Raw genomic sequence first — 19,600 nt, forward strand, 5'->3', positions numbered from 1 at the left:
GTTAATCCCGCCGTTGCCCAAGCTATTATTGGAAAAATTGGCGAATACAACCAACTATCATTAAGAATTTCATCTTTGGACCAAAAACAAGCAAGAGGTGCAATACCACAAAGAGAAAGTGTACATAATAAAAATGTGATTTTGGTAATTGGTACATGTTTTCATAAACCTCCTATTAGACCCATATTCTGGCTTTTAGCTGGAGAATATCCAACAATAGTTTCCATTGAATGAATAATGGATCCGGATCCTAAAATTAATAATGCTTTGGAATAAGCATGAGTAATCAAATGAAATAAAGCGCTTCGATAAGACCCCATACCTAGAGCTAACATCATATAACCCAATTGAGAAATTGTGGAATAGGCTAAACCTCTCTTAATGTCTTTTTGAGAAAGAGCTAAAGTAGGTCCTAATAATACTGTTATTATTCCTATAACCAAGATCAAATACATTATGTAAGGTATAACTCTAAAAAGAGGAAGAAGTCGAGCTACAAGAAAAATTCCTGCCGCTACCATAGTAGCAGCATGTATAAGAGCCGAAATAGGAGTAGGCCCCTTCATGGCATTAGGTAACAATACAAGAAGGGGGAATTGAGCAGATTTAGCAACTGCACCGGCAAATAAGAGAACAGCGCATAACGTAACAAATAAAAAATTCAGCTCATTATTATAAATCAAGTTATTGAATATTTTGAATAAATCTCTAAATTCGAAACTCCTCGTTATCCAATAAAAACCTAAAATTCCTAATAATAAACCAAATCCCCTACACGATTCGTTACAAACGCTTTTTGACAAGCATTTGCCGCAACAGGTCGTGTAAACCAAAATCCTATTAATAGATAGGAACACAGCCCAACCAATTCCCAAAAAATATAAATTTGTATCAAATTCGAACTAGTAACTAATCCCAACTTGGAAGTACTGAAAAAACTCATATAAGCAAAAAATCTCAAATAGCCTTGATCATGAGCCATATAATTATCACTTTAAATAAGAACCATAATTCCAACAGTAGTTATTAATATTGACATAATAGAAGTAAGTGGGTCGATCAAGTATCCGAAGTCTAAAGAAAAAATCATTATTAATGATCCAAGACCATACATATTGATAAACAGAACTACTATTTATTTGCTGAATAGACAGGTAGATTGAAAAAAATCATGACTATGCTTAACAATAAAACACTCTGAAAAGCCCACATACGGCGAAACATTTTTGCTGCCGTTAGAAAAAGAATAAGTCCCGCTCCTATTAACATAGGCACTGGAAGTGGAATGAAAGGTATGATCCACGCATATTCATATATCTGTTCCCTAAAAAAAGTTTTGAATTCTTAATTAATTATTTCCAATTCACCGAATCTTACCTCTTTTGAAAGGAGTCAATAAAAAGTAAAAATATGGACTAACTTAAACTAATTTAAAACTTAAATAGAATTTTTTATTCTTACTTATTCTGAGTCTTTGCTAAATATTTGAACTATTAAAATCACGAAATTACGATTGGTCAAATGATATAAAAGGGATTAATTATTAGTCTTTTGAAATAAGCCTATTTTTTAAAATCAAAGTTTGCCAAGTGAATCGAACGGGGATTGAAGTTTTTCATTTCCTGAAGTAAAACGCGGTTCTTATCTTTAAACCTTTCGAGGTATTTTATTGCATGTAAATAAAATGTGGAACCATAAATATAAATCAACAATTTTTGGGATTCGTTATTTTATTTTTATATTAAGTTCAACAAATTTTCTTTCTTCATTTCTACAGAACAACCGATTATCAAATTCTATAGGTATAGATTTGATGAATCAAAAAGAATGTGAAATAAAGATACCAGTCAATGGAGAACCTTTTCTTTTTTATGATTATGAATGTTTTATTGAATAGAAAAACTTGAAAAAAAAATATTGGCCTTCTTTTTTATTTCCAGTATTCTGCAACTTTCACATAGTTTTTGCCTATCTCGATAATGTTTATTTGGGGAGGACACTATTAGCTCAAAAATAAATAGTAGTAAAAAGAATCTGTTTTGAACAATAGATGTCTTTCACATCCAGCTATAACAATAAGTAATTTTTTAATTTCTAAATGGCAGTTCCAAAAAAATGCACTTCGACCTCAAAAAAGCGTATTCGTAAAAATATTTGGAAAAGGAAGGGGTATTGGGTAGCATTAAAGGCTTTTTCATTAGCAAAATCTCTTTCTACCGGTAATTCAAAAAGGTTTTTTGTACGCCAAACAAAAATAAATAAGTAATAAAACGTTAGAATAATTTGAATCAATTTGAAAAAAATTATTCAATTATTCTTCAATTATTATCTAATTAAATAATTGAACAATTTCCCTTTCCTCTTTGATATTGATTAGCTCACCAATCCATATATAACATAGCTCTATTTGCTTTTCTGATTGATATAGAAAATAATAGAATTAGGAAATCCTCTATTTACTATTCACTGAATAATAATTTTTTTGTTGACAAAAGAGTAAAGACCATTTCTATTCCAAGGTGGGGAGTTTTATTTTCCCCATCGACCTATTTTCACAATAAAATGCAAATAAAATTCTATATTTGCATGTCTATAGAAGAACGTATATAAAAATCTTTAGTGAAAGTTAAGAACTCATTGAAAGTAATTGATTCTATTTTGAAACCTTTTTGTTTTCTCGAACTTTCTCACTTTTAATTTTCTCTGAATTATTATATAGACCGCCATGTATATCTTTCCCTTAACCCAATAGAGAAAATTGCTTAATGAAATTTTGTATGACTAATTGTGAATTTTTAGCGATGCAAAATTGGTTCTTTTCTTTCTATTTTGTCGTCAAAATCCCTTTTTTGTTTTATTTTATATCTATGAAAAAAAAAAAGAAATTGCTGCTTAAACAATGAAAACAAAAACTTTTTGAACTCTATTCCTTAATTGAGTGTAGAACGGTTTAGTTACAAGAGTTGAATTCGAGGAAAGCAGAAAATATAGGAAAGACTCAGGTTAAATAAAAAAAACTAAGACTCTAAACTCAAATAACAAATAATGAACCTTCAACCTCAAATTCCTATTTGAACAACTTTTTATTGGTATTGATCTATTTGAATCATTACTAAACTAAAATAGCTTACTCAATCTCGACGATTGCTTATTCGTAGGCTATTATGAGTTCAAGACAAGCCGCTATGGTGAAATTGGTAGACCCACTGCTCTTAGGAAGCAGTGCTAATGCATCTCGGTTCGAGTCCGAGTGGCGGCATACCATCTTCTAAAAAGGATAAATAGATCTTATAATGAATTCAATTCCCGATTTCCATTTTAGAATTATGTAATTAAGGGACTCTTCTTTTTTAAGATTTTTATGATATTTTCAACCTTAGATCATATATTAACTCACATTTCCTTTTCTATCGTTTCAATTTTAATTACAATTCATTTGATAACCTTTTTTGTCTATGAAATTGTAGAACTATACGATTCGTCAGAAAAGGGCATAATCGTTACTTTTTTCTGTATAACAAGATTATTAGTTACTCGTTGGGTTTCTTCAGGACATTTCCCACTAACCGATTTATATGAATCATTAATTTTCCTTTCATGGATTTTCTCCCTTATTCATATAATTCCATATTTCAAAAAAAATGTTTTAATTTTAAGTAAAATAACTGGACCAAGTGCTATTTTGACCCAAGGCTTTGCAACTTCATGTATTTTAACTGAAATACACCAATCTGGAATCTTAGTACCTGCTCTTCACTCTGAGTGGTTAATAATGCACGTAAGTATGATGATATTGGGGCATTGCAGCCCTTTTATGTGGATCGTTATTATCAGTAGCACTTCTACTGATTACATTTCGAAAAAACAGAAAGATTTTTTCTAAGAGCAATGTTTTTTTAAACGAGTCATTTTTATTGAGTGAAAATGTTGTCGAAAATACTTCATTTTTTGTGCTAAAAATTATTACAGGTCCCAATTGATTCAACAATTGGATTATTGGAGTTATCGGGTTATTAGTTTAGGATTTACTTTTTAACAATAGGAATCCTTTCAGGAGTCGTATGGGCTAATGAAGTGTGGGGTTCGTATTGGAATTGGGATCCAAAAGAAACTTGGGCATTTATTACTTGGATCGTATTTGCCATTTATTTACATACTCGAACAAATAGAAATTTGCGGGGTCCAAATTTTGCAATTGTAGCGTCGATAGGTTTTCTTATAATTTGGATATGCTATTTTGGGGTCAATCTATTAGGAATAGGGTTACATAGTTATGGTTCTTTTCCATCAACATTTAATTGAATTCAAGACAAGTTATTACAAATACAAGAGCGGGCGACGCATTGTATGAACCAGCATGTGGACCGTGTGAATCAAATATTGTATTGATGATTCACATGGTTTTCTACCATATGTAGTTCAATTTCATTGTTTATACTTAATTCTTAAGTTAAAAGAGAAGAAAAAAAGAAGATTGTCTTTCATTGTCGAAGAATGTTTTTAAAAACAAACATAAGTTTTTTTTTATTTCAGTCATCCAATTATCTATACAAAAAATTAGATAGAATAACTTCGACCTTGTCAACTGCTAATGAAAGAACGAAATCGGGGTATATACCTATACCTATTACGGGTAAAAAGATGGAGATCGAAAGAAATAACTCTCGCGGTCCAGAATAAAAAAAGAATCCTTCGGGGCGTTAAATAACTTGTATCCATAGAACATCTGGCGTGGCATAGATAATGAATAAATAGGATTTAATATAATTCCAATTGCCATTACAAAAGTAATTAGTAGTTTTGGAATTAAAAGATATTTTTGGCTGGTAATTATTCCAAAAAATACTATCAATTCGGCAACAAAACCACTCATACCTGGTAATGCAAGGGAAGCCATCGAAAAGCTACTGAACATCGCGAACATTTTTGGCATTGGAATAGATATTCCGCCTATTTCGTCAAGATAAACAAGGTGGATTCTATCATAAGTCGTTCCCGCCAAGAAAAAAAGTGCAGCACTAATAAATCGATGAGAGATTATTTGTAAAAGGGCTCTATTTAGTCCCGTATCGGTTAGAGAACTAATTCCTATAATTATAAAACCCATATGAGAGACAGAGGAATAGGCTATTCTTTTTTTTAAATTCCGTCGGCCAAGAGATGTTGAAGCTGCATAGATTATTTGTATTGTACCTATTATCATCAACCAAGGAGAAAATATAAAATGGGCATGAGGTAATAATTCCATATTGATTCGAATTAATCCATACGCTCCCTTTTTAATAAGATTCCGGCTAGAAGCATACAAGTAATGTAATGTGCTTCTCCATGGGTATTTGGTAACCATGTGTGTAGGGGGATAATGGGCGATTTGACAGCAAAAGCAATAAAAAAATCCAATATAGAAGATTATTTCTAAAACCACAAGATATGAGTGATTAACTGATGTTTCAAAATTTAATGTTGGTTCATTAGAACCATATAAAGCAACACCCAAAACTCCCATTAAGAGAAAAACAGAACCCCCCGCCGTGTACAAAATAAACTTTGTAGCTGAGTACAGACGTTTCTTTCCTCCCCACATGGCTAGAAGTAGAAACACAGGAATTAATTCTAACTCCCACATGATGAAAAATATTAAAAGGTCCCGAGACAAAAATGATCCAATTTGACCACTGTACATTGCTAACATGAGAAAATGGAATAATCTAGAATCTCGAGTAACTGGCCAAGCCGCTAAAGTCGCTAAAGTAGTGATAAATCCTGTTAATAAAATGGATCCTATAGAAAGTCCATCTATTCCTAATATCCAATGGAAATAAAAAAAAATCGATCCATTTATAATCCTCTACTAGTTGGATTAATGGATCATCCGAGTGGAAATGATAACAAAATGCATAAGTTGTTAGAAGGAGTTCTAAAATACATATACATATTGTATACCACCTAATTACCCTATTTCCTTTATGGGGAAGAAAGAAAATTAAAGAACCCGCAAATATCGGAAAAACGACAATTATTGTTAACCAAGGAAAATAATTTGTAGTAAAGACAAGATACACTTGGACCAAAAAAACCCGTGCTCAAAATATTTTTATTTTCGAGCACAGGTTTGTCGGTAAAAAAGTTAAATGGATTCAAGTAGAGTTTTCTCGAACGTATCAATAAGCTAGACCCAAACTGCGAGTTGTTTCATGCCATAAATAAACTCGGACACTTAAGAAATCTGTTGGACAGGCGGATTCACATCTCTTACAACCAACACAGTCCTCTGTACACATTGAGTACATCCTATACACGTATCATAAATCTTTACTAAATGTGACATTGGGCATATACGTTTTTGAATGTTCTAAATTTTCGATCTAGTAAACTTAGAAACGAATCATAGATTTAGATACCAGATGAATCAAGAGTTATCATAATTTTCTAATCAACCCCTTTCTGGATTGGTTTATGAGATATGAGAGAGGCCAAAATACTTTGATTTCTTATGTTTTGCAAACAAGATCATACTTTACGTAGAAAACATTCTAATTAAAATAGATTTCTCAATATTAGAATCTAGATGATTAATATTAATTATTCAACAAATTTGATTGGTTGATACGAGTTGATTTTCTGTTACGGTAAATTGATGAAACAATAGCCAGGCCAATGGCTGCTTCAGCGGCTGCAATAGCTATAACAAAAATTAAAAAAATGTCTCCCTTTAATTGACGATTATCAAAAAAATCAGAAAATGTTACAAAATTGATATTAACTGCATTCAATATAAGTTCAAGACACGTAAGGGCTCTAACCATATTTCGACTTGTGATCAATCCATAGATACCGATCGAAAATAAATAGGCACTCAAAACAAGTACATGTTCGAGAATCATTAAACAATTCCTTATCAATCCCGACTCCTTTCAATGTGAACAACAATTCAACTAACTTAATTGACTAGTATATAACAAGTATGGAACAAAGAAATATATTGGTACTAGATTGACCTAAAGTCTTTCGATTTATCCAGCTAGAATTCAAATAGAATTGAAGGAAAATTAATGTGATAAGACAGAACAAATTTTTATTTGAATTCCAAGTTTTAATAGAAATTTTGTAGTGACAAGCTACAACAATTGCACCTATTAAAGCAACTAAAAGGATTATGGAAATAAGTTCAAATGGGAGAAAAAAATGAGTTGATAAATGAATTCCAATTTGTTGACTATTAATTAGTAAAATCTTGCTCTATAATCTGGTTTGATCGTGTAGTCCAAATAATCCCGTACCATGACGTATCTGAAATAGTAGTAATTAGTGAAATAAAAAGACTTATACAAACCATCGAAGTAATTCCATCTCCTACGGTCCAAAGATGAAAATCCTTGTAATATTCTGAGCCATTCATGAAAATCACAGCAAAAATGATTAAAACCTTTATGGCTCCTACGTAAATAAGTAGCTGCGCAGCAGCTACAAAATAGGCGTTAGATAGAATATATAATAACGATGTACAAACAAGAACCAATCCCAAGGAAAAGTCCGAATAAATTGGATTGGGAAGTAATACCACTCCTAGAACCCCTAATATAAGACCCGATCCTAGAAAGACTAAAAGAAAATCATGTATTGGTTCAGATAAATCCATTTTTTTATAAAAAATCAAAAACGAAGAATTTCATGACTTTATTGACCTGACCAGGAAAAAAATCAGTTTTTCTATTTTTTTATGATACTTTGAAATTGTTAATTTAATGAAAGTCTAATGGGTATGAATTGACGTAGATGCTTTTATTTTATTGGACCACTATCCATTCTTTATTCGTCGAAAGAGGAGTTTCAACCTATCTATTTTTGATATCATTTATCTACTTTGAAACCACTACTATTATAATATATAATATTGAACTCGGTTTTGTTTTCAATCTAAATTAAGCTAGGAGTCTCATTAAGAAACCACTAGTTTGAATTGCCCAAGCAAAAATCTCATTGTTTTAGATCTGAACTAAGACTTCGTAATTTGTAATTTGTTTGAATCAAATTAAGGGTTTATTCATTGTTTATTTGAGGTAAATTCGAAATTGTTCGAATTGTGTGATCATCAATTACTGACATTGGTAAGCAACCCAAAGCGATTTGATTATAATTCAATTCCTGACGATCATAAGTAGAAAATTCATATTCTTCGGTCATTGATAAACAATTTGTTGGGCAATACTCAACGCAATTACCACAAAATATACATATACCAAAATCAATATTGTAATTAAGCAATCGTTTCTTTGGAATATCAGTTTTTAACTTCCAATCAACAACGGGTAAATCTATAAGACATAAACGCACACATACTTCACAAGCAATGCATTTATCAAATTCAAAGTGTATTCGGCCTCGGAAACGTTCCGATGTGATCAATTTTTCGTAGGGGTATTGAATAGTTACAGGTAAACGATTTGCATGGGACAGGGTAATCATGAAAACTTGGCCGATATATTTGGCGGCTCGTATTGTTTGTTGACCATAATTTATGAATTCAATTATCATAGGGAGCATATGTTGAATATCTATAAAAAAAAGATTTTATGCTTGTTTCTTTCTCTTGTTTGAGAGAAGTCGTGAATCTAGGATATTGTGGTCTTTTAGAATGAAAGAAGTTGGGACGAGGTTGTCAATAATAGATTACCTAGAGAAATCGGTAAAAGAAATTTCCACCCAAGATTTAATAGTTGGTCCATTCTCAGCCTCGGTAAAGTCCATCTTGTTGCAATGTGAATGAACAAAACCAAATAAGTTTTGGCTAATGTGATAAAGATACCAATTAGTGTTCCAAAGAATTTACCTCCTTTATTTATGCCAAATATCTCAGGAACAAATATGTACGGAATAGACAGATTCCAACCTCCCAAGTAAAGAACTGTTACAAATAATGAAGAAACTAGTAGATTCAGATGTGAAGCAATGTAAAATAAATCAAATTTGATACCAGAATATTCGGTCTGATACCCTGCCACTAATTCTTCTTCTTCTTCTGGTAAATCAAAAGGTAATCTTTCACACTCGGCGAGAGAAGAAATTAGAAAAATGATAAACCCGATGGGTTGACGCCACAAATTCCACCCCCAAAAACCATATTTTGACTGCGCTTCCACTATATCAACTGTACTTAAACTGTTAGATAATCATAGTCGATGAACATCACTGTGCCCATCGCTATTACAGAACCGTACGTGAGATTTTCACCTGATACGGCTCCTCAGAGGTCACAACTAAATCTAAGGGCCCTTTACTATTCTTTATCTTGATATGTTTGTCAGATAGAGTCAAAATCTATTCTAAGGTCCCAAATCAGAGCAATGGAATTTTGTCTGCTGTATTTAAAACTAATAAATAAGTGCTTCTGAATTTATCTCATCTTTTAAGAATTTTAATTTTTCTTTGTTGATTAATAACCTTATCATTAAATAAAAAAATGTGCTTTATAGCAATATCACATATACATTTCAACCTCAAATTTTCAATTACGAAAAAAATTAGAGAGTACATTAGTACATGAATCATGACAAAAAATTTATCTCTCTGAATAGAAATAAAAATTGAATTATAGGAAAGAAAGAATAAAAACAAAAAAAGACATTCCTCCTTTTTCCTTTTTCAATTAGCTTCTTTTCTTTCTATTTCTATTTTTTTTATTTCATTCCTATTCTCCTTTCTTAAAAAAGGGTCTTTAACCAAAGTAAAAGATTACTTCGTTCTTGATAGTTAGTTACTTACTCAGTGGATAGGAACATACTCTAGATCAGAATCATGGCGAGTACTTCTTAATCATTTCTACGAACGTAAAGCCCCAATTATAATTCCTTTTATGTATAGAAATATCCTCTTGGATAACTTACATCATCTCAATTACTAATCTTTTGTGTATCTTGGTCTTCCTGACCATCCACTCATTTTTTGTTTCAAAAACCTCCCATTGTGGAAATCCATCTATGGTAATAGACAGTAAAAACTCCATAGAGTTGGTCTTTTGAACCCGCTTCAAGCTATCATGACAATTCACGAATCTTGGGGTAAACAATCTCTCTTGCTTATGTTTACTTTTTTCACCATTTGATTCTTGTACATAGGAAATGAGACTCAACTTTTTTACTGCAAATTTAGAAGCCGTTTTCTTTCACTCATATAACTATCTGATTTAGTTCATCAACTCAAATGCTGAAGAAAAAAAAATATATAATCAATCAAATCTTTTTATCCTTGTTTCTAGAAAGAAAAGAATTTGGATAAATTTTATGTCTCACCGAATCACACGTAGGGATATTGATAATACACATAGAGCTAATGGTATTTCATAACAAATTGATTGAGCAGCTGCCCGTAGACCACCTAAAAAGGAATATTTATTATTTGATCCATACCCCGACATAAGAAGTCCAACGGGAGCAATACTTGAAATGGAAATTCAAAAAAAAACACCAATACTAACATCGGCTAGAACAAGGTGATCACCAAAAGGAATTACTGAATAACTTAGAAAGATAGATATTATTGCTATGGATGGTCCGATATTGAATAAACGAGTATCTTCTGTAGATGGAATAAGGTTCTCTTTCAAAAGTAGTTTTATCCCATCTGCTAGAGCTTGAAGAATTCCTAACGGGCCGGCATATTCAGGCCCAATACGTTGTTGTATTCCTGCAGATATTCCTCTTTCTAATCAAACAATTACAAGTACACCTATTGTGATTCCTAATACAAGAGTAACAATAGGGACCAGCATCCATATGATCCCATAGACTTCTTTTAAGGATTTCAATTTGGAAAAAGAATTGATGGTCTCTATTTCTGTTGTATCAATTATCATTTCAATAATCAACTTCTCCCATAATGATATCTATGCTACCTAGTATTGTCATAATATTAGCCAATTTCATTCTTTTAACTAACTGAGGAAGAATTTGCAAATTGATAAAACCTGGTGGGCGAATTTTCCATCTCCAAGGAAAAACGCTCTGATCTCCTATCAGAAAAATCCCCAATTCTCCTTTTGGGGCTTCAACTCTCATATAAAGTTCTTGTTTAGACAATTCAAAAGTTGGAGAAGGTTTTTTACTAATAAACCAATATTCAAAATCATTCTATTCAGGATCTTTTAATCTGTCAAAACGTTGCATTTCTAAATTTTCGTTAGGCCCTCCTGGAATTCCTTCCAGAGCCTGTTGAATAATCTTTATGGATTCTGTTATTTCACCGATTCTTACTAAATAACGAGCTAATGAATCCCCTTCTCGTTGCCATTGAACCTTCCAATCAAATTCGTCGTAAGACTCATAATGATAAACTTTAGGAAGATCCCATTCTATTCCGGAAGCTCGTAGCATTGGTCCCGATAAACCCCTATTTAATGCCTCGTCTCTCCCAATAATGCCTACGGCTTCAACTCGTTCTAAAAAAATAGGATTCCAAGTAATAAGTTTTTGATACTCAGCAACCCCTGTTAAAAAATAATCGCAAAAATCCAAACATTTATCTATCCAACCATAGGGTAGATCGGCAGCAACTCCTCCAATCCTAAAATAATTATGCATCATTCGCATACCGGTGGCAGCTTTGAATAGGTCATATATCAATTCTCTTTCTCAAAAAATATAGAAGAAAGGGGTCTGTGCACCAATATCCGCCATAAAAGGACCGAGCCATAACAAATGAGAAGCTATCCGACTCAACTCCAACATAATGACTCTGATATAGCAAGCCCTTTTAGGTACTTGAATATTGCCTAATTGTTTGGGTCCATTTATGGTTATTGCTTCTGTGAACATAGTAGCTAAATAATCCCAGCGTGTTACATAAGGCAAATATTATATAATTGTTCGGTTTTCCGCAATTTTCTCCATCCCTCTATGTAAATAACCCAATATTGGTTCGCAGTCGACAACATCTTCACCATCTAGAGTAACGATGAGTCAAAGAACACCGTGCATTGATGGGTGTTGAGGCCCCATATTGACTATCATGGGGTCTTTTCTTGTAGTTGGTGCAGTCATAAGTTTTTTAACGATTCATTCTTCCATGAATTACTGAAAGTGAAAAAAAGTTCATCAAAATTTAATCGAAACATATAAGTGAAAATGAAATAACTCTTCAATTTAGTCAAATTAACGAGTTTTTGTCTATCGAATGTCTAACTGATTAATTAATTCTTTATAACGTACTCTATTTTTTTTTGCCAAATAAGCTAGCAGTCGTTGACGTTTTCCCAAAATTTTCTTCAAACCTCACTGAGATAAATAGTCTTTTTTGTGCAATTCTAAATGTGAAGTAAGTCTTCGTATCTTATTGGTGAAATTGAATACTTGAAATTCAACAGATCCTTTCTTTTCTTCTTGAGAAATAACTGAAATTATAGAATTTTTTACCATAAATGAATTTCCCCTTTCTTTATTTTACAGATATGGATTTTTTCAAATTTTATTGATCAGTAATAATAATGCCAGTAATTTGAACGTGGAATATAGACTTAATTTCTTTATGAACCTCTAATTGTAGCAATTCCAATAAATTAATCAAATTTCAAATTTGATTCAGATAGGAATCCAAAAAGGCGATAGGTACGTTTTTTTAGTCACAAAAGCGAATAATTGAAACCTAAAATCCTAAAATGAAGAAGGTTCTGTTGATTCATTTCTAGATCTAATTAATACCTTATTTTATTGATTTAGTATTGTCTACTCGAATTAGATTCGAATGAGATGTAAAACAAGGCATGTTTGCATTTATTTGCTTTCAGTTACTCTATACGAGACAGGGTATATAATACTATCAATTAATTTTCAATTGTGGATACATATGTATCCTTAAGATACTGAAATGGCTACCAATATTGGTATCAAACCAATAACGATTCATACAAGCTAAATCTTCTAATCGATAATTAGACCAAAAAAAGAACTTAAATTTAATTAATTCATTTTTATCTTTATAAAGGGGTTTCCGTTCTCCCAAAAATTGACTCCAGTTTTTTACATTGTTTTCGTTGCAAAATACTGAATTTCTATCGACGCTATTCCAATTCCAAGAATTAAAAAAACTTCGAATTCTCAACCCTCTACGACGTCTAGAGCATAAAATATTTTTAGGAACAAGCAAACCAAAATGAGTTTTTTCTGTATTTATTCTTTGAGTTTGAGGTTGCAGAATGAATTCGTCAAAATTTTTTTAATCAACATATCTTTGTTCTCGGTATCTTTGATTAGTTTGGTGTTTACTTTTATGAACCAATGAAATACCTATGGTTTGATACATAATAAATTGTCTATTATCTTTTACAGACAATCGAATAAGTTCAATAATCAATATCCCCTTCTTCATCAAGTCTATAAGAGGTAAATTTGCCTGAATGAGCATTATATCCAAACTCATTTCTCTCCTTTGAATTGACGATATAGTAATTTTGGTTGGATTTATCAGTCGAAGCAGGAGACAATATACCTTGATATTTTCGAGCATTCTTTGATTCAAAGCACCGTTCCATCTCAATTGAAAAAACAAATAACGTTTAAAGAACAAATCTAGTTCTGCTTCCGTGTTGCTTTTGTATTATTTTTTATTTTTACACTTTTTTGTGTCTGATTCCACGTAATATTTTTCAAGATCGGTTTGATGTTTTGAAAAAATAGGGCTCAGATTTCCTTTGTTTTCTATATCTGATCCACGCTCTCTTTGACTTGGGGGTTCTTTTGCTTCTTGACTTTGATTCTTTACTTTTATTTTTTATTTGATGGTAGAAAAAAGTTTTGGATTTTATTTTTACTAACATTTTTATTTGTATTCAAAGTAAAAAGAAGGATTTTTGCTTGGTATAATCCACGATTTTATTTTATAGACATTATAAAGTAGTACAAATTCTGGGAAGAACAAAAATTCCAGATTCAATATGGGACAATTAAATATTTTTTCATTCATTCTCATCCAATCAAAAAAGACTTTTTTCGAATTTTTTTGAGTTTTTTCTGGATTTTGATGAGTTCTAAGATAAAAAAAAACCCTTTTCTCAATTTTGATCAATTATTCGATAATTACTAATACCAATTTTAGTATTTGGATTACTGTTGGTATCGATCTTAACCCAGGCTTCAATATCTCCTTTTTGTCTTAGAGAAAAATGGATAATTTTCCAATCAAAATAATTTCTATCGAGATTTCTTTCTCTATCTAGAATATTGCCCTTTCTTAGATAATTATTGATATGAAGATTGCTGGGCATATCAACAAAGTTGTGTTTGGACGTGTTGGAATTATACGAAATTTCTAAGTTCTTCTTTACTTGAACTTCAAAGGGTAATCTAGAAAAAAATGAGTCACTTTTATTTTCATAGTTAATCGATTTATATGCTAAAAGACCATATCCATAACATTTTTTTAAATTATCTTTTTCGTTTGATAATGAATAGAGTTTCGAATCATTTTCTATTTTTATTTTGAGCCATACAACTTTGATTAACCCTAGTTCGCCATTTTTTTTGGCATTAATCTAGACCATCTAATCTGAGATAAATCGTATTGATAATGCCATCTTAACCAGTTTTTCCATTGATTTATTCGATAACTCTGAAGTTTCTTATGTTTTAATTCTGAATGAAATATTCATAGTGTTTTAAAATAGTCCTTTATTTTATTCTTAAGGAAACAAGACGTTGTGTTATATTGAAGAACAAATCTAAATTTAGAAAAATTAATAACTTGGGTTTGTGAGAATTTGTAAAATACATATGCTTGTGACAAGTAGGATAAATCACACAAAATATGTGAGTTTTTCTTACTAATATTATAAAGTGACTTTATTATAGTCGAAATAAACATAAAGTGAATTTTTTTTTATGATTAATTTTTTCTTAATTTATTTCATTATTGGAGATGAATTTTTCTCAATCAATTTGATTGTTGATTTAAGAAAGAGTTGTGTAGTAATTCTAGGAATATTAATGATAGATAAAAATAAATTGATGTATAATTTTAGAAAATAATGGAATTTCCATATTACTCGAGTATTTCTGCTTTTTAATATTTGGAAAAAAAATTTGGCAATTCAAATTTTTTAATATTATTTGTTTTATTAGGATTAATGTCTATTTCTGGAGTTACTTTGTTTTTCTCTTTTGTAATTCTTTCTATTTGATTTTTGATTGTACTTGTTCTATCAGTCAAATCCTTCATTTTTGTTTCTATCAGTGAAGAATTTGGCCAATTTCCAAATTCAATTTGACGAAATTATTCGTTAATTATTTGATTACTAATTAGATAATCTTTTTCTTTTTTTGTTTCATTGGATTAAGATATTTCTTTGAATCTAAATAATACAATTAGACTTACTTTTGAAAGTTTTTGTTTGTTTTTTTTTAGAAATCCAATACTTTTGATAAACAATTTTGTGGTTTCTCTTGAAACTCTTCTAAATAATTTTGTTTTCCTTTTAAAATTTTTTAGAGCTAGAAAATATTTCTTTTTGAATTTTCCAATTTTTTTTCGAGTTCCTTAAAAATGGGCTAAAAAAATGAAGGTCGCTTTCGGGGAGAACCAAAGGGAAGTTCAGCTTCCATTCCCCAAACTGTTAAAAAACAAAAATCATCTTTTTGTTTTTGCTTTTTAATTAGCTCTCTGCGGGACGGATACAGTTCATATATATGCCAAGGTTTCAGACAAAAAGGAAATAAAATTTTGATCTGAATCCCGTCTCTTAACCAATTTTTGGGAAATTCTGTTTCTGATAATTGAACACCATTATAAGTACATTTAATCTGCATTTCTCTATTCCATCCCTGCAAATCTTCAGATCATTCAGGGAGTTGCAAAAATAACATATGTCCGATATTTTTGGCTATTATCAATGCAGGTAATAGAATATATTTTCGAAGAATTGATTGAGTTATTAACATGTAACCTCTTATTATTTGTGCCAAAGGAATGGTATCCCAGGCTTCTTCGATCACTATCCGTGCTTGTTCCTTTCTTTTGTTATCCTCTTTTTTGTCCTTTTCTTTTTTCTCTTCTCTTTTTGTTTGTTCTTCTCTAGACTCTAGAATCTTGAATTCTCCCTCTTTATCTATCCAATTTTGAAAAATTGGTTTAATTAGTTCAGAGATATCAAAAGAAAAAAGACGTAGGGGGATTATTCTGTTGACAAAAAACGGAGAATGTACATTTGCTTGAAATAGTTTCGGAATAAATGTTTTGCGCCTTTGAGCCTGCATAGAGCCTGTAATTATACATCGCGAAAATATGATTGTTGCGAATAGCTTATTAAAGCCACTTCCTCCTCAGCATCCTTAGTCGCCTTGTTGTCAGTAAAAATAACTACACGTTTGGCTTTTCTTGAACGAAGTTGATGATCCATTGATGCGCGATCTTTAAATTCACCCATTTGTTTGTCCAATTCAGTGATTAATTTATAGGACCAGCGAGGTACTTTTTTACTGATTTCTTTTTTGACACATGTAAAAGTGATGGAAAACAAAAAATATATTTTACATACCCGCCAAGTTTATCAACTTTTTGGAAAATGATAAAAAGAAAGATACCCCTATTGTCACTCCAAAAAATGTTCCCTAATGAACTGGACACTCAGTGGGTTTCTACCAACAAAGAAAAAAGTAATAATCTAAATAAGGAATTTTTAAATCGATTTGAAATTCTAGACAAGAAATCTCTTTCTCTGGATATACTCGTAACAAGGACTAGATTTTGTAATGATGATACTAAAAAAGAATGTGTGCCTAAAATGTATGATCCTTTGTTAAATGAACTATATCGAGGAACAATTAAAAGGGGGGTTTCATCTTCAATCATAAACAATACTTTGTTAGAAAATTGGGAAAAGAGAGTTAGACTAAATAGGATTCATACTATCTTTCTTCCGAATATTGATTACCAAGAATTTGAACAAAAAGCGTATACGATTGATAAAAAACCATTATCAACAGAAATTGACGAGTTCTTAACTTTAATCAATGAATTAGGTAACGAAGCAAAATCGAGTTTAAATTTGAAGGGTCTTTCTTTATTTTCAAACCAAGAACAGAGAAGAGCGAATTAAGAAAAAAGAACGAAATTTGTCAAATTTGTATTCAATGCAATTGATCCTAATTAGACAAAATCGGGAAAAAATCGATCTGCTCAAATCGATTATTCTTTATGTAACAAAATGGTCGATTCGATCGATTATAATCGAAAAGAAGACTCACAAGAGGTTTTTGAAACCAGAAGAGGTCTTGTTCTTGATTTTCATTTTTTTTATCAAGCAGTTGCAATTTACAATTTTCTAGATTTTCCGTGTTATTATTACTCAGATAAGAATCCTGATAATCATAAATTGGACTATTACTAGTATTAATATTGTTATAGCCTGTCTCTGTAAGGTGAGAGTTGAATTTATCCTTTATTTTGTCCTTTCCATTCACTCGGATTTCTTCCGTTTCATCGATTTTGTCCGTATCCCACCCTTCTTCCGAAAAAATGGAAGGAGAAGGATAAGGATCTTCTTCAGTGGATCCCTCTTGTTCCTGTTTAGTCCTCTTCATTTCGGAAGCAGTTTTTTTTCTACATCTCTTTCTTCCTCACTTTCCACCCTTTCTTCTGTTTTTGAGGCTTCTTTCAGTTTCTTAGTAAGAATGGGTGAGGGTATTCTTCCTAAATAGTAGACACAGGTAATAAATAAGAGAATACTAAAGATCCGAGCCATAGAATTTCTCAATTCTAATACAAGGTACTTATTAGATCGAATGTACTTATTCGATCTAATAGAATGATTTTGCCGTATCAAGACTAATACCAATCCAAGCCATTTCATGAATAAAATGTGACCAATTAACCAACCAACAAAACCACTTATTACAAATAAGATCTTGTTGTTGCATCGAAAGAGATAAATGTTGACCAATCTGGCTAACATTGAACTTGGTAAAATGAAATGGTTGAATAATTGAAAAATGAGATTATTCAGGAATACACATTGAATGCTGAGATTACGCATTGAATTTCTGGTAGTAGATCCATAATCAAAAAAGTGTTTGTGATTGTTCCAGAAGAAATGAAACAAAAGATATGGTAGAGCTAGGACAGTTATTGTATGAGATCTAACCAATGCTAGATGCAGAGGCGCATAATAGATCGATATGAACATCATGAGCTGTCCCGTAATAAAACCAGTTGGTTTTGATACCTTTTTCTCGGTTCCTTCTTCCATAACCAGAGCTCGGAGAAGGAAGAAATAGGAGGGCCCTATGGAGAATGTGGTCAGAAATCCATAATAGAGTCCGACCACAACTACCGAATTGATTATCTTCATGCATAAGGATACTAGATTACCTAGTAGAAAAGATTGAAAAATCATCACAAACCTCCCCTATTTCTTTTCTATTGCAATTTCTGGATTATTATATGATGATTTTTGAACTTTCCATATAGAAAAGAAATAGAAAGAGATAGACTAGAAACGACATCTATTATGTTAATGACACCAAAAGAATATTAGATGAATGGAATTGGGATATGGATAGAATATAATGAAATAGAGCCACTTTGAGGTTCCCTCTGAAATGAGGCATGTAAGGGAGCCACTACGAAGAAGTTCCGGGAGTTACGAAGGAAGCTTCGAGCTCATATTGGTCATGGGTTGGGAACGGGAATTGAACTCTATGAGATTGAATCTCCTGTTGTTCCTCAGTAGCTCAGTGGTAGAGCGGTCGGCTGTTAACCGATTGGTCGTAGTTTCGAATCCTAGGGGAGATTTGATTGATTCTGAATTCTTTAATTCAGAATAAGAATAAAGGGGCTCCCTTTGCTCGTTAAGAGTAGGTAACCCGTTCCCTGTCTTTGTTTCTATTGCATTCTATCTCATTGTATCACATTCTGTTCTGTGAGATTAGAAAATCACCATCAATACCTCGGTCTAGGTCCGAGATAATCCTTTGTTCCATATCCCTCGGGATATTTACAACTAGCCAATTAAGAAGTCTCAGATGTACTAGCACTGCATCTTTGATACAGTCGTCGATTCTCCCGAGAGGTCACAATTGCCGCGAGCAAAGATATTAATGACGAGGAAGGCTTTTTTGTTATGCTACTAATACTTGCTCTGCTTTTCTGCCCAAGCCCGGCTGAGGAAGAGTTACGGGGCTAAAAAAAAATACGTCGATCGGGCATACTATGTGTAATGATTCCCCCATTCACGATAAATAAAAAGATAAAAAGCCATTCCATTTCCACAAAAGACCCACACCCAAGTTACATAGCTTTTGGTTCGCTATCCCGATCATAATTTTCCTACCCCCAGAGGGAAAGGTACTTCCCTTTTTGGCCGGTTGTGGGCGAGGAGGGATTCAACCCCCGACATCGTGGTTCGTAGCCTCGTGCTCTAATCCTCTGAGCTACAGGCCCCACCCCGTCTCCACTGGATCTGTTCCCGGGAGTACCCTCAAAAAAAGGAACCTTTCCTCTCCCCAGCCATTTAGGGTTAAGAAGATGTGAAAGTGCGTTTATCTCTATAAGTTTATAAGAAGGGTGCATTCCGAGATGTGAAGTGGGAGAGAAGGGATGTCACAATTGGGGTTTTGAA

At 32.1% G+C, this 19,600-nt stretch overlaps 1 pseudogene; it reads left to right on the plus strand.

Moving 5' to 3' along the window:
• Positions 1-5,505, plus strand: part of LOC138339642 (putative protein TIC 214 N-terminal part) — a 7,547-nt pseudogene extending 2,042 nt beyond the window's left edge.
• Positions 5,506-19,600: the final 14,095 nt, after the last annotated feature.

Source organism: Solanum lycopersicum, chromosome 11 (assembly GCF_036512215.1).
Source record: "Solanum lycopersicum chromosome 11, SLM_r2.1".
Taxonomy (NCBI): Eukaryota; Viridiplantae; Streptophyta; class Magnoliopsida; order Solanales; family Solanaceae; genus Solanum; species Solanum lycopersicum.